Here is a 16,374-nt window from a genome sequence, read left to right as displayed (position 1 = left end):
TTTCACATTGGGAACTTCATAACCAGACATAGCTTTTTCTAAAAACTCCCTTGAAAATTATGGTGGTCAAGATGGGGATTGCTGATATAATATGCCAGAGGGGAAATGGAGATAATGCATCTGTAATATAAGATATGAGTTCTTGTCTTATTTAGATCATGGGTTGGTTGTATTTTTAAAAGGCCAAAATAAAAAAAAATTAAAATCTTGATATTTGGCCAGATCTTAAGATTTGTCTATTGAAAAATACAGGGCTGAGTCCACTGTTACTGAATTTATGATAAATTCAGATTAGATTAAATTCATATTCTTACTATTTTTGAAGAGATACTATTGCTTTTAACAAGATCACACCTCTTAGAAGGAACCTATTTATGTCTGAACAGAAGATTCGAAGATTCTTAATTTTTGTATAGTTTTACTTTTCTGTAAAAAGGATTTATACAAATGAAAGATGGAGGAACCTGATATAGTAGGAGTTGAATACCTCTCTCTTTCTGTGTTTGTTGTTGTTGTTGTTGGCCTTTTTCTGCCTGTCATTCACAAGTAATATTCCTAATGGGAATTTTTCTTTTACTTTTGATACGCCATTTTTCCAGACTGGGGAGGGGGGGAGTCTGTGTGTGTTACAAAACCCAAGAAAAATGCCAAACTATGGTTTTATAGCATACAGGTTGCTTTTTTTCTGTGCTTTCTGTTGAGTACATGTAGAGTAGTACCTGATGGCTTGGAAGTCTTATGATTTGGGTTCAGAATTAAGTCAAAGAAATGCAGTTTTGTTTCATTATTGTTGAATTGCAGTCAGGAAAGGAAAACCTCATTAAAACAGGTCAAAACACTTAAAAGACAGCAACCTTGTAGGTAGTCTATTAGTTACATTTCAAAAGAATTGTATTTTAGAGTTGTGTGAATTAAGTCAGTTGAAGCTTCTGGAGACTGTAATTCTGCTCCTTTTTGCCTGAGTTTTTGTATCTGTAACCTCAGAAGCTTTAAAGAGGTTTCATGTTCAAAATGTGATGCATCTTTAGGCATCAAAGACATCTTTAATTACAAAGAAATAGTGATCCACAAGTAAGAATTATGCCAGGCAGCCTGATGTGGAGAACAGGCAGAAACATTATTTTCTTCTACATTTGAAACGGATAAATTTTAGTAGATTAGAGGTGTCTCTAAAGCTGCATTGCCTCTGCCTCTCACAAAAGTGCCTGTTCACACATTCACACAGTATCCTGCACTGCAAAACATTTAGCTAAGACCTTTCCTTCTCACTTTCTTGTTTGGCTTCTTGGCTGTGATGATACAAATGTCTTCACGTCTGCACTCACTTTCCACAGCTTTTTGCTATGTAAGCAGTTTCAACAAAAAAGGCTCGTGAAAAGAATGAAATCACCCCTTGGATTTAAGAAAAGTTTTTATCCAGTGGATTCACTGGTGACTGTTACCAATTACTTGATTGCTCCCCTGTGAGTGACTGAATATAAAATAGATAACAAAACCTGCAATACTGCAGGTCTGCACAAGAGAATAGCTTGCAAGTTAGGATTGATTGTTGCATTTCAGGGGAATAATCAGCCTGAATACGAGAAGCACTTAGATGACAGGACACCGCATAACGTATTTTAGCATTATTTTGTATGTACTTCTGCTTGCCCATGGAATCAATGAGATTATTCCAAACAACTCTCAGCACAAACCTCTTAAGCTTTCAGTTTTTGACTATACATTGAGAACTGCCCACAAGACAATTGATTATTCCTAGTGTATTTTTTTTGTTTTGTTTTGTTTTTTTTTTTTTAAGTCCAGTCAACCTATGCCGATAGCTTTTCTAGTCACTCTATACTACATTTTCTGAGGATACTGTGACTAATTTTCTGTGAGTCTTTTCTCATTTTATGTTAGAGACTTTTTTTTTTTTTTTTAAATTTCTGAGACAGTCTATGGAATGCATATTTGGTGCTGTGGTTCCCAGACAGCAAAGCAGGAGGAAAGACACCTCTGGGGACTGCTTAATCCAACCCTGTTTAGATCAAGGTCAGCTAGAGCAGGTTGCCATGGTATGTGTCCTCTCAGATTTTGTATAAGTTCAAGGATGGAGACTATATCTCTAAACACAACCTGTTCTGCTCACCCTCGTGGTAGAAAACTGTTTTCTTATGACTTGCGGAAAACAGACTCCACAATCAGTAAGATTGTAAAGTAGGTATGTCTATTCAGCGCTGGGCAGCACGGGGATAGTACCACCAAAGTTGTGCACACCTGACATGGCAACTTGTCTTGGTTTTACGCAGTAAAGAGTTACATATGCATGAAGTTTCACAATACGCCCATACATATTCATAACCTGTCCCTGTTTCATATTAAAATTAGTTCAAATGAGCAATTTCCATAAACTCCTCCCATCTGCACTTGCGCAGTGTATTCTGGTGGTGGTCTTCAGGGGTCGTGGAGATGAAGATTGATGACTCTTCCTCGTCACTGCTAGTTGACCTCTTGTCTTTGCACAGACTCAGTTGCTCCTTGGCTCTTATCCATCTGCAGGACCAGTTTCTTAAGATAGGCTCACACTCTTATTAGGAGATTGACCTTGATAAAGGGGCCCAAGGCTTCTTGCTTTAAATAATTTGAGCATCCTAGTTTCATGCTGTCTATCACTCTATCTCTACTTTATAAGATTCCCCTAACTTCCTAACTTTCTCAGTTCCCCCTTTTCTAAAAGTTAGTAAATTCTTTTCTAAAAGGTAAGTGATTTATTGTATTCTCCTAACTCCCTCTCTCACTTATTTCTAAAAGTAATTTCCCATGTTTCAGCTTTTTTCTCTTGTCTTTCTTGTCACTGGGCACCAGTGAGAGGAGTTTGGTTCCCTCTTTTTTATTTGCTCCCATTAGATATTTATATACATGGATCCGCTTTCTGCTCCAGGCTGAGCAGGCCCAGGTCTCTCAGCCTCCCTGTACATGAGATGTTCCAGTCCCTTAATTATCTTTGTTGGATTTGCTCCACTAATCTTGTGGCTGTCTTGTTCTGAGGAGCCAGTGCTGGACCCAGAGGTCCAGATGTATCCTCACTTGTGCAGACCAGATGGGAACAATCACCTCCCTTGACCTGCTGATTACATTCTTTGCAGAGAAGCCCAGAAACCTTTCATCTTCTGTGCAACAAAGGCAGGTTGCTGACTCAAACTGTTGTCCACCAGGACCTTCAGGGCACCAGAATAGTTTGATTCATCACATTCTTAGGGGTTGAGGTGGGGCTGACTGGCTTACTCTTACTTGGATTTTCCATCTTGAAGACAGGAGTGATGTTTGCTTTCTTCAAGTTCTCAGGAACATCATTCAATTGTCATGACCTCTCAGAGCTCGTCAAGAGTGGCCTTGCACTGAGACTGCTCTGCTTCCTTGGTTCTTATACTTTCATCCTGTCAGGTCCCAGGGACTGGTGTGCGTCCAGGTTAAGTGCTCTCCAACCTGATTCTCCGTCACAGAGGGCAAGTCTTCTCCTTCTAGTCTTAGGGGCCTGAGAATTCCAGGCCCCTGACTAGAGGGAAAAATTGAAGTGATAGAAGGCATTGAATACCTCAGCCTTTTCTGTATCTTTTGCTGACAGGTCTTCTGCCACTTTTAGCAGCAGGCCCTCTTTTTTTCCACATCATCCTCTTGGTACTCAAGTATTTGTAGAAATTTGTAGAAGCCTCTCTTACCCTGGTCAATCACCAGATTGACCTCTAGGTAGATGTTGCTTTTCTGAATCCTGCGCACTTGGACAGTGTCTCCGTATTCCTCCTGTCACAGCAGGCAGAAAAGACAGAACAGTGAGCACTCTAATCTAATTTATCACCTTGAAAGAGACCAGCAGTTGGGGGGGAGGGGAGCAGGCAGGGACAACGTTTTGAGCCCAGGAGTATGCAGAGCACTGTCAGTTTTCTTGGGTGGCTCCAGTGCACAAAACTATTGGAAATAAAAAAAACTGTTTTACACTTAATGTTTTTTTTGTTGTTGTTGATTGTTGATGTTTTTTTTTTTTGTTCTTTATTTACACTCTTTCATATTCCAGGTCATGCTTTTTACTCTGCATTGCACATTTACTGAACTACGAATATATTGATTTCTTATGTAGAAATCATGTTCTGTTGCTTGCTGTCTCATTTATGGACCCCTCTGAGGAAAATGTCTTTGTTAAAGTTGCCCCTTCTGCAAAGTTAATCTCAGTTTATTTAGCCAGAGAAATGAAGGAAACAGAGATTAGCAGACTTTAGGATAGAAAGATTGTTTATGAGGCTAGTAGGGGGAAAAAAAAAGTTTCTCTTCTTGTCATGAGTTTGGCGTTTGGCTCCTCCCACCAAGCTTTCATGTGTAGGCAGTTCAGTAGAGTGTATTTAGGATTTAGGCTACATTTTATGGCATGTGCTACAGTTTGTCAGGCTGATACTGATGTTTGGGTTTCTGCTCGAGTCTCTCAGTAAGAGTGGGCAAAAATGGACACAACTTTTTTTCTTCCCCCCCTCCTTCCCCTGAAAATCAAGTCACTTAAACCCTTGGAAAAACTATATACATAAGTGTGTGTCACCTGCCAGCCTAGTAAACTGAGGACGTTCAATTCATTTTTTTTTGCCCTTGCTTTTCTCACTGGATTAAACAAAACAAAAAGCAAAACTGACCAAACAAACAAAAGAAAATGCATCTTAAAATAAGTACAAGTCTTCTATCATAAACTGTAATGCTTTCTTAGAATTTATTTAAAAAAAAAAAAAAAAGTTTTGGTATAGTAAAACATTAAATAAGGTAAGCTTCATGAATAAATACCACATACCAGTTTGCATGGAGCCGTTTGCTGAAGCTGTTACGGAAAGGATCACAGTCCAGATCTGTAGTTGCTCTATACTAATGGCTATTCTAGTTTAAGTAGATTTATATTTTTGCAGTTGCTTTCATCTTGGAAGAGTTGATTTACTTTATAACAAAAAAGGAGCTGGGCAGATTTTTTTTCCCCTAGTTCATCAACTGGTTGTCATTCTTGCTCCTAAGTGGAAACAGTTGAGACAATGTATGGTCGTACTTCCTTCTCATCTTCTTAGAACTCCAAATAAATTTAGTTTCACAGACAGGATGTTTAAAATAGTAGAATGAAGTTCTTTATTTCGGTGATATGTAACTTTACTGATGATAATGCACAGGAGGAGTAAGCTCGAAAGTAGTGTCAGTCTAAACAGATGATGAGATAACTGGATTCTAACGAATAGACACTGGGACTCTTCAACAAAAGGATTGAAAATCAGGGAAGCTCCATCCGCTATCATCAGGCCTAATAGTGCATGAATAGCTTGCATTTAAAAGGAGGTAATGTTGCTTCAGAAAGACCACTGTCTGGTTCTTATCCTTTAAGTAAAATTGTCAGTCCACTCCAAAATGGCTTTTGAGTACATGGCAAGTCAAAATTCAGTTTCATCAGTTAAACAATAGCATAGTATGTACAAAAGATTGTAATTTTATAAAAATAGGTTATTAGTTAAGATCTTAATTGTTTGACCTTGGTGTCCTTTTCTTTTCAAAATCCTGTGAAAATTTAGTCTTACTGATTTAGTTACTATTTCTGAGAAAAACAATAGTAATTATTAAATAGATAAATAAATAAATAAATAAAATAAAATAAATAAAATAAAAAAACAGCATTTTTTTTTGTCATGACCTGATGTCTTTACTTCTGCTGCACATTCTGAATACTGCACTGACTATAGTGATAAATAGTACTGTGCTTAGAGAGTGGAAGAAAATAATTGATTAGACTCTTTCCCTTCATTTACCATAGTGCTGCTTTCCCCTCTGGGTTTGTGCAGTTTAATTTGCCATTGATTCTTCAATGATTATAATGTCATAGAGGAACCAGTGTTTATCTTCATTGTGCACCATAGACACTGGACCTGAATCTTTTCTTTCATGTTCTGCAGTCTGCAGTCATCTAATATGGTATTAAGCAAGGTCTCAGGCCAGCTGAAGTTTATATGGCTAGTGCATCCTTCTTCTGTCACTGGCAACATCTAATTAGTGCCAGTCCTCATTCTACAATATTAATTTTGTAGTTCAGACCCTGAAAAACTAATTGAAGAGTAAAACCAAACACAGGAACATTTAGCTTGGTTACTGTAGTCAGAAAGTTAAGTGTTAAGACTTCTATATGAATAGTTCTACATAAACATAGCAGATACTTCATGGTCCTTTAGTATGTAATATAAGGTAAGCAGTGTTTTAAATTGCCTGCTCATTCCCTTTGGTTCTGATATGTTTCTGTGGGTTTCTTCCACTTCTGTAGTACTTGAATTGCAGGACTGTGGCAGTAGAATATGATAAGAAAGATCTTGTTTCCATCCCTCTCTTCTGCTGAACTCAACTTATATCTGAAAACCATTTTCCATTTCAATGACATCTTTTCTTACTTTATCTCCCCTGTTATCAGGGCTGCTCTTTCAGAAGAAAGAACTGTACTCTGAATATAGAGAATCAGCCTCTCCTTCAGGATTATTTTAAAGGAATATCTACAGGAACTGATTGTTTGAGCGCACACACACACACACACAAAACTTTGACAAGAATAACAAATGTTTTGAATAACACTGAAATATTTCAATTTTCAGGATTCAATATTAATTTGATATTCACAGAATCACAGAATCACAGAATTTTCTAGGTTGGAAGAGACCTCAAGATCATCGAGTCCAACCTCTGACCTAACGCTAACAGTCCCCACTAAACCATATCCCTAAGCTCTACATCTAAACGTCTTTTGAAGACTTCCAGGGATGGTGACTCCACCACTTCCCTGGGCAGCCTGTTCCAGTGCCTCACAACCCTTTCAGTGAAGAAGTTCTTCCTAACATCTAACCTAAAACTCCCCTGGCTCAACTTAAGCCCATTCCCCCTCGTCCTGTCACCAGGCACGTGGGAGAACAGGCCAACCCCCACCTCGCTACAGCCTCCCTTGAGGTACCTAAAAAGAGCGATAAGGTCACCCCTGAGCCTCCTCTTCTCCAGGCTGAACAAGCCCAGCTCTCTCAGCCGCTCCTCGTAGGACTTGTTCTCCAGGCCCCTCACCAGCTTCGTTGCCCTTCTCTGTACCCGCTCAAGCACCTCCATGTCCTTCTTGTAGCGAGGGGCCCAAAACTGAACACAGTACTCGAGGTGCGGCCTCACCAGAGCTGAGTACAGGGGGACGATCACCTCCCTAGCCCTGCTGGTCACACTGTTCCTGATACAAGCCAGAATGCCGTTGGCCTTCTTGGCCACCTGAGCACACTGCTGGCTCATATTCAGCCGACTATCCACCATCACTCCCAGGTCCTTCTCTGCCTGGCAGCTCTCCAACCATTCCTCTCCCAGCCTGTAGCTCTGCTTGGGGTTATTGTGCCCCAGGTGCAGGACCCGGCACTTGGCCTTGTTGAACTTCATGCAGTTGACCTCAGCCCATCGGTGCAGCCTATCCAGATCCTCCTGCAGAGCTTTCCTACCCTCAAGCAGATCGACACACGCACCTAACTTGGCGTCATCTGCGAACTTACTGAGGGTGCACTCGATGCCCTCGTCCAGATCATCGATGAAGATATTAAAGAGGACCAGCCCCAGCACCGAGCCCTGGGGGACGCCACTAGTGACTGGCCTCCAACTGGACTTGACTCCATTCACCACGACTCTTTGGGCCCGGCTATCCAGCCAGTTTCTAACCCAACGAAGCGTGCGCCAGTCCAAGCCAAGAGCAGCCAGTTTCTTGAGGAGAATGCTGTGGGCGACGGTGTCAAAAGCCTTGCTGAAGTCAAGGTAGACCACATCCACAGCCTTTCCCTCGTCCACCCAGCGCGTCACTTTGTCATAGAAGGAGATCGGGTTCGTCAGGCATGACCTGCCTTTCATAAACCCATGCTGACTGGGCCTGATCGCCTGCTTCCCCTGCAAGTGCTGCGTGATGACTCTCAGGAGGATCTGCTCCATGAGCTTTCCTGGCACTGAGGTCAAACCGGCCCTTCTTGTAGATGGGCATCACATTTGCTAGCCGCCAGTCGATTGGGACCTCCCCCGATAGCCAGGGCTGCTGATAAATGATGGATAGTGGCTTGGCCAGCTCCTCTGCCAGTTCCCTCAGTACCCTTGGGTGGATCCCATCCGGCCCCATCGACTTGTGCACATCTAAGTGCCGTAGCAGGTCACCAACCAGTTCTTCGTGGATAATGAGGGCCACATCCTGCTCCCCATCCCCTTCCACCAGCTCAGGGTACTGAGTATCCAGAGAACATCTGGTATTGCCGCTAAAGACTGAGGCAAAGAAGGCATTGAGCACCTCCGCCTTTTCCTCATCTCTTGTAACTAAGTTTCCCCCCGCATCCAGTAAAGGATGGAGATTCTCCTTAGTCCTCCTTTTTGTGTTGATGTATTTATAGAAACGTTTTTTGTTATCTTTAATGGCAGAAAATATTCAAACATGAGGCACAAGCAGAATTAGATGAGAAAAGACTTTAACAAGCAAGCCATGCAGTCAAAGCCTGAGCTTCTTGTGCAGCTCTGGCACATGGAAAGGGATTAAAAAGTCACAGTCCACCAATTCAGAAAATGGGGGAGAGAGGTATGGAAAAGACAAATCTTTGGAATTGTGCATGGGAATCATTTATATGTAGGGCACTCCTCCATCTCCAACCTCCCACCTACACCCTGAGTGGTGCAAGGGGATGGATGCTGTGGTCGGTCCGTAGCAGATCTTCTTTGCTGCTCCTTTCTCTGCATGCTCTTCCCATGCTCCAGTTGGGTCCTTCCTAGGGGCTTCAGTCCTTTCAGAATAAGCCTGCTCCACCATGGTCCTCTCAGCAAGCTGCTGGTGAATATCTCCTCTGGCATGTGGAGTACCTCCTCCTCCTCTGCTCCAGATGTTCACAGAGCAGTTTCTCATGCTTTTTTCCCCCCTCTCCTTTGTGTAGCATCTTGCCCTTTCTCAGAGGGTGGCTGTGGGACCTGGCTGTGCCCTGCAGCGGGGCTGTTGGAGCTGTCAGGGGCTGGCACGGGGCAACCGTGGCATCACCTCATGCAGTGGCCCCACTGCCAGCACCTGAGCCTGGTACAAAGGTCCATAAATGAAGTAATCTCCAGAGAGCATGTGCTTGGAACTCTTGTTGATGTTGATAGGGTTTCTGTGTTGTCACTGGGTGGGAAACCATATTCTTCCTGAATCTCTGAGTCCTTGAATGAATTTGCAACATGAATTAATGAAATGTTTCTTTCATGTATATTGTATGAGCATCTCAGATTGTAATGACGAAGTACATCCTAATCTAAAAGTATTATTTTTTTTGTTTGGTGAACGGAGTTCAATGGGCTGCCTCATCAGCTTTACGTCAGACGCAGCATTCAGTTTTACATATGCAACTGGAAAATGCAGATGCAAAAACTATGGCAATCTGAAGCCCATATGGTAAACAGCTTTATAAAACAAGCCTGTACTACCACATAGAGAAAGAGATCAATATTCTGAAGGCCTGAATTTGCAATTCCTCATTTCAGTCTTGGAGTCATATTATAAACAGCGTTTAGAGCAGCTTGCAACAGCAGCTTGGCCATTGATTTCTGGGAAGAGAAGGAATTGGGTTTTGGTATCGAGTGCAGGCAAAGTGAGAAAAAAGCAAAAAAAAAAAAAAACAAAACACTTTGTAGGGTTTAAGTAATAGTAGTAGTAAGAAATGGAGTATTATTAGTTCTGGTTGCTAAGATAATAGAAGTCCAGGTGTAGCACAATAATCAAATGCAAAATGCAACATGAGTAAATGATTGAATCTATTCTAGTTTAACTCATTTATGCATGTTTGAACATCCCAAACTATCAGATGGCACCAAATATTTGTGGTAATGATACAACTCTTCTATCTGCAGTCATTAAATATGAAGTCTATTGCTGTCCCAGCAGACTGAACAAGTGACTGATAGCACTGCAGTTTTGTCACTGCTCCAGCTTCAACCGTCCTGTGATTTTGTGATAGGACCTCTGGAGGTCATCTGGTCCAACCCCACCTGCTCAAGCGTGGCCACCTGGAGCAGGTTGCCCAGGACCATGTCTAGGTGGCTTTTGAATGTCTCCAATGAGGGCGACTCCACAACATGTTTGGGCAATCCTTGCTAGTGCTTCATCACCTGCACAGTGAAGTGCTTCCTGATGTTCAGAGATAATGTGTTGTGTTCCAGTTTGTGCACATTGCCTCTTGTCCTGGCACTGAGCACCTATGAAAAGAGCCTGGGTCCATCTTCTTAGTACCCTCTCATGACCCTATTATGATTCTGTCTGCTGATCATAATCCAAACCTCTCAACTGCAGAGGGAACGAGTACAAGGAGAGAGAAACGAGAGGCACAGGTGTGATGTTATCAAGTTCCAATGTTGATATTTACTATTGGAATAGAACTGCATGCGCCAGCCTACCTGTTGATTACAATTGTGTTCAGCGGTCTCTAATCGTTGGTTAGGGTCACGCAGTTGTGAGTGTCTAGTAACTTGACAAACACTTGAAATACCTCTTTTATCGCCAGAACTTGATGTGAACCCCATATGTTATACAATGTATAGGACATTTCAAGCTTAAATGCATGACTGCATTGAGGCCCTTGTCAAATTTAAAGAAGCAAAACACTGCAGTAAAACTGTTGCATTTATTTAAAGATTGCATATATTTACAGAGATTTGTTTAAAAATATTAAGATGTTTTTCAGAAGCCTATGATTGTTTAAAGAACGCTATATTTTTCAGAAAGCTGTAAAGGAAAGGCATTGTGAACAGATGTGTACTGTAAACAAGACCTAAGCACCAACATAGCTGAAGTGCAAGAAAATGAATAGGATGAGCAGTAATTATTTTTGAGCAGTGGCAGATTTGTGAATGTTTCTCAATCTACAGTTGTAGTGGTCAGAAAAATTAGTGTGAAAATCTTTTGAATCATAATGTGATTTTCTTCCTTTATAAGATTCAATTTTACTGGCGGCCATATGAAAAAAAACTGCCCTTAATAACACGAACACTCAAAAGATACCTTAACAGGTGAAGTCATTACTGGGTGAAATTATCCCTCATCCTCATTCAGCCAAAACATCATGTCATAAGATGAGGACTGGTGCTTAGTTTTAACCCTGCTTTTTTTTTTTTTTTACAAAGCTGAATGTTATTGTAGGATGTTTTTAAGCTTAGGCAAGTGTTTACATATAACTACACTATATTATCCTATCTCTTTAATATCTCAGTTTGCATCATAACCAAAGAACATGCAGCACTTCAAAATATATGTTGGGTCATCTTGTGCCTGCTTTAAAGCATCCTTTTAGACGTTGTCTGCTCTGCAAGGATAGTTAATATATTTCTGGTTGTGGCTTATATCTTCCTAAGTGTTAGAAAATTTGACTTTTGTGGTTGACTGTACTGAAACCAGGATAGCTGACAAAATTATACTAGGCAAAAATATTTGGATGTAACTTAAATTTATCATTAATTCATCTGTTCATATTTCCATTGCTTATTGCAGGTAACATTTACATTAATACTGCTGAGCTGGTGTAATGCAAGGAAGGACACATCATGAAATGGAAACATTATCCTTTTTTGGTCATAGTAGCTGCATGCAGCCTTTCCAGATGCCATCACTTACTGGGTCAGCTTATTCCAGGTAGGTACCTTTTATTTAAACATGAATATTCATATTTTTACGAAATATTTTAATGATGTCACTGTGAATAAGTGCATGTATATACACAAAGATCTCTCTCCATATGTTAATGTGTGTGTGTGTGTGGGGGGGAGTGAGTTCAGAAATTTATTAACATAACTGTGTATTGAAAATATAATTTAATAAGTTCAGCAGTGTCTGTGTTGCAGTAATTTTTTTTTTGTTGTTTTGATTATAATAGACAGTATAGAAAAGGAGTGGCCTGAAAATCAAAGAATGAGAAGATTAAGGTGGCTATTAAAACATTCCTTTGATTAGCACTGTTGACGGGGGGAGGAAGTACAGAGTGCAGAACAGACTTGAAGATCAAAGAGAATAGGAAATCTATAGAGATCTTTCCTGAAGGAGGAAAACAGCAGGCCGCTGTAAATGTGAAATAGCTGAAATGCAGTGTTTTTGGTGAAATTTGAGACATTGATAATTGTGCTTCTGTCCACATGTGGCAAGTCTTACTCATGCAGAGAAGAGTAGTAAGTGTGTACAAAATCAGGAAAATGCTGTCCAGCTTGAAAGGGGAGGCAGTGAAATAGATAGATAACCTGTATCACTCTGCTGCAGTGAGCAGTGTTTTTTACTTGAAGCAATGAAGAAAATGGAGGAATTAATTTTATTTTTTTCCCCTCTTTAGAATAAACAGGTAAAAACAGCTTTTGAGTCACTATGAGTAATTTTCAATATTTGTTATGGAAAAACTCAAGTTTTGTTCGGTGCTGCTAATAATGGGTATTTGTTCAGTAATATGTAGGAAGACCCAGTAGACATATCAAAAGAAAAAAAAAAGTGACATAATGTTTTTTTTTTTTCTTCCCTGTTTTGGATTTGAATAATGTAGACAACATTACTGGCTGGATTTCTGACTTGAATACACTGTACATACAGACTTTTTTGTATATACAGTTCTTCTCCATGTATCTGTAGGCAGCTAGTTCGAATATATACTACTCAATAGAAAGAGAAAGGAAAAGGTTTTTCCTTCAAGGGTTTGTTGACCTATAATGAATGGTGGCTCATGGAAAGTAAATTAAGGAAATGAATTGATACCTTTTTTCTTTCTGATTTTGTTGGCTTCAAATGCATTATGTAGGAGATGCAAAAAGACTCCAGAATAAGGGAAGACGTAAGTTAAAATTATCATTTTAAAAGTTTGACCTCAGACTTCAAAAATCATTTCAAAGCAATTTACCTGTCAGAAAGACATCTACAGCTCTTTTTTAAAAGGAACGCCTGCAGATCCAAATGTATTTGCATGATAGCTACCTCTATCTGCTTGCATTGGTTTCAATTTAGTCATAGTTTTGTAGACACTACTAAAAAGGCTGTTGGCATTGTATTACTTTTTCCGTCAAATTAGTTTCAGAATAAAATCACAGGTGGCATTTTGATTTTGTCTCTGCTTTGTAATTTTCATCACAGACCCTAGACTTGAACCAAGAGATTACTCTGCTTGGCCAGACATCAGTGTGCTCAGACTAGCTGGCAGGGTGCCAGAAGTGTGATTATCACAAAAGATCAAATAAAGCAGGATTATTTTTTTTTTCCTTCAAGCAGTTCATCCCATTCATTTTGTTCTTTTCACGACTTCCTTACAAAGGCATAATTCTCCTATTTTTTTTTTATTATTTTTTAATGCACAGAAAGAGACCTGTGCAAAATCTGAAAGTTTTTTTTTCCTCCATTTAATGGGGAGAAAAGAAAATAATAATGCTTCTTTGGAATTCTGCTGTATTCATGGAATTATCATAGAAAGGTTTGGGCTGGAAGGGACCTTAAAGATGATCTAGTTCCAGCCTCCCTGCCACAGGGGTTGGGTGGATTCTTAGGTATCACATCTTTGATATTCACATTCTTAGATTTCAAGATATAATAATATCTCAGTAATAATATCTTAGATATTATTGTATCTCAATACACATAAAAAAGCTGTACATAACAGCTTTTTTTCTGAGGGTTACTAAAAGCACTAAACAGCTAAAACGTGTCTGATCTTAGTACTACTAATTTAAGTATTTTTATTTCAGTAAGGAAACTTGCTTTCAAAATGCCAGATTAAATGAAATAATTTTTAGATTGCTTTCCCTCTGTTATAGAACTCTTAAAAAAAATAAAAAATAAATAAAATGTTTCAAACCTTCCAAATCTAAACATCAAAAATGGTTCCAGCTTATTGATGACATAGCTGTAATTTCACGTGACGAACCATCAGAAAAGTGTTAAAGTTTACCCTCAGAACTGGAATTCTTGACTTTGGTAAAATGTGATGAATTTTAATGGTGGTCTTACAACTTTGAAACATTTATTGCTTTTTTTTTTTTTTTTTTTACTGAATCTTTTCATATATTCTTGTTGAGTCTCACTCTTTTGCATATGGGGTCCACAGGGAAGTACTGTCTCCCCCCTTTATTAAAATCATGGCTGAGTCTTTCATCTCATGTCATTACATCTTACCTCTAATTCACATATAAAATACACTCTCAGTTCCACTATGGCTGTCTCCTGAGGCACAGAGTATCTCTGCCTTGGCATATCTTTATTTAATCAGGGGTTGAACATTGTCTGGGAAAGATGTGATTTGTTTTCTTTCCAGTTGCCTTGAATATTTAAAAGCTGGATAACTTCATAGCTGGTTTTGATAGTTGATTTTAAAGTGCATTGATCTAAGAAAACATGACATTAACTAATGCTATATTTTATTTAGATACATACATCGAGCTTTATGTTTTCAGTTAAATAATTGAAGTGTTTTGCAGTTACTACATTGTCAAAAATATTTAAGAACAGAAGAACTACAAATTCCACATGCAGCAAAAGACTAATAATTTCAAATGGGATGCTTGTTGTTTGTTTGTTTGTTTGTTTTTCCAGTTTTCTGTCTGATTAAAAAAAAACAGTAGAACATTCCTCATGGACCTGGTCGGGCTTGGAATCCTTACTTTAAGTTGGGAGTACTGTAGAAGTGCCATCCATCTGAACTGGAACAGAGGCTAGATATGTGGCATTGAGTTAGTCCTTGAGCTTTATAGAGATTCCTAGACAAAGAAAGCCTTGTAAAACCATATAATGACAACAAATTTTGAATGCTCTTGGTAGATTTAATGGTAGATTTTTATAACAGAATTCTTGTTGATCTTAGAGGAGGATGAGGAGAAAACTTCTTTTGAACCTAGGTTTTTGAGATTTTGGTAGAAGCTTGTGGACCTCTATGGTTTACACATACTGTAAACCATAATACACAGTACTTGAGCAAATACTAATGTACTAGAAACCTGGCATTTTCATCATTTTCAAGTAAAAAAAAAAAAGTTTTTATTTTTTTTTTTGATACCTGTTTTGATTTTTTAATGTGAAGTGTATTTTTTTTTTCTCCAGGAAATAGTTCTTCTTTAGGAGATGCATATAAACAACAGTGTAATATGTATAAAATATACATAACAATGTAAATTTGAGAAACGTTTCACTACTGAAACTTTGAAACAAATGAGAAAAAATAAAAAAATAAAAAAATCTCTGATAATCATAGAAGCCTACCAAAGTCCTTAAGAGAACCAACTCAGGATTTGACCTCTCCTGAAGTAAACAACAATATTTTACATTGTCTATTCCTGAACATTTCTTGGCTTGCTAATGCAACATAGGAGGAAATATGTTCACTATCCTAGCTTGTTTACCTCTTTCAACAGGAGACAGTTATTAAACATAATGAAATTTTCAGAAATGCAAATGTTCTTTTTTCATTACCTCTAACATTTAACCAGAGTAGGTTCTTTTTGCCCACCTTTAAAGCCCTGCTGAGGTGTAAGCTGTCATTTTTTGAATCTAAAGCTTTTATCTAAGAGCTTTCATCAAGTTAATCATAACCCAGTAAAGTAAGTCACTCTTCAGGTCTGCCTTTTCTACGAAGCTATTTGGTGTGACTTTTTTTTTTGTTCCAAAATCACTTAACTTTTCAATCCTCAAGAATCTGTGATCTTGCTGGTGAAAACAGCTTACAGATTTGCAGGTTCCCTTTGTTACCCACTTATCAAACTACTGAATTTTATCTGAATATGGTACTTCAGGTTTTTAAGTGTTTGATACATCATGGCAAGAAATTTGATTTTCTTGAGTCCTTTCAGCCTGTGAAGCTGCCCTGGAAAAAATGGTTCCTAGCACTGAAAGATCTTCATTTGCTGCTTAATAAAGATCATGACCATCTTTTATAATGTAGTGTACGCACATAAATTCTCCCGTGCTTTTAATATGCCTGAATTAATTTTCAATCAAATATCCTAAATAAATCTGTGATCTGAGTAAGGCATTGAATAGCTCACTTGAAGAATGTATCCAACTTCATGATTTTGCAGATATTTCTGAGGATAATGTTAAAATATTAAATGTTTGAACCAACCTAGTCCACAGTTTACTTACAGCCTGTCTTTCGACGTAGCCTCAGAGACAAAAAGAATTGGATTCAGATTCCATGCAAGCCCCTGTATATGAAGTTGCAAAGAAACAGTGAAGACTCATTAAGCTAAGGAAATTAAGAGTGACCTTAAAAGTACTCCCTTGATACTTTTTCAAAGAGTAGGACATGTGGATTTAAATTCCTTCAGCTGGGAAATACCTGAGCATAAATTTCACCCATTCTGAGCAAGTTATCCAGCAGC

The sequence above is a fragment of the Netta rufina genome (genome assembly GCF_964035555.1).
Source record: "Netta rufina genome assembly, chromosome: 1".
Taxonomy (NCBI): Eukaryota; Metazoa; Chordata; class Aves; order Anseriformes; family Anatidae; genus Netta; species Netta rufina.
This window is presented reverse-complemented; position numbering follows the sequence as displayed.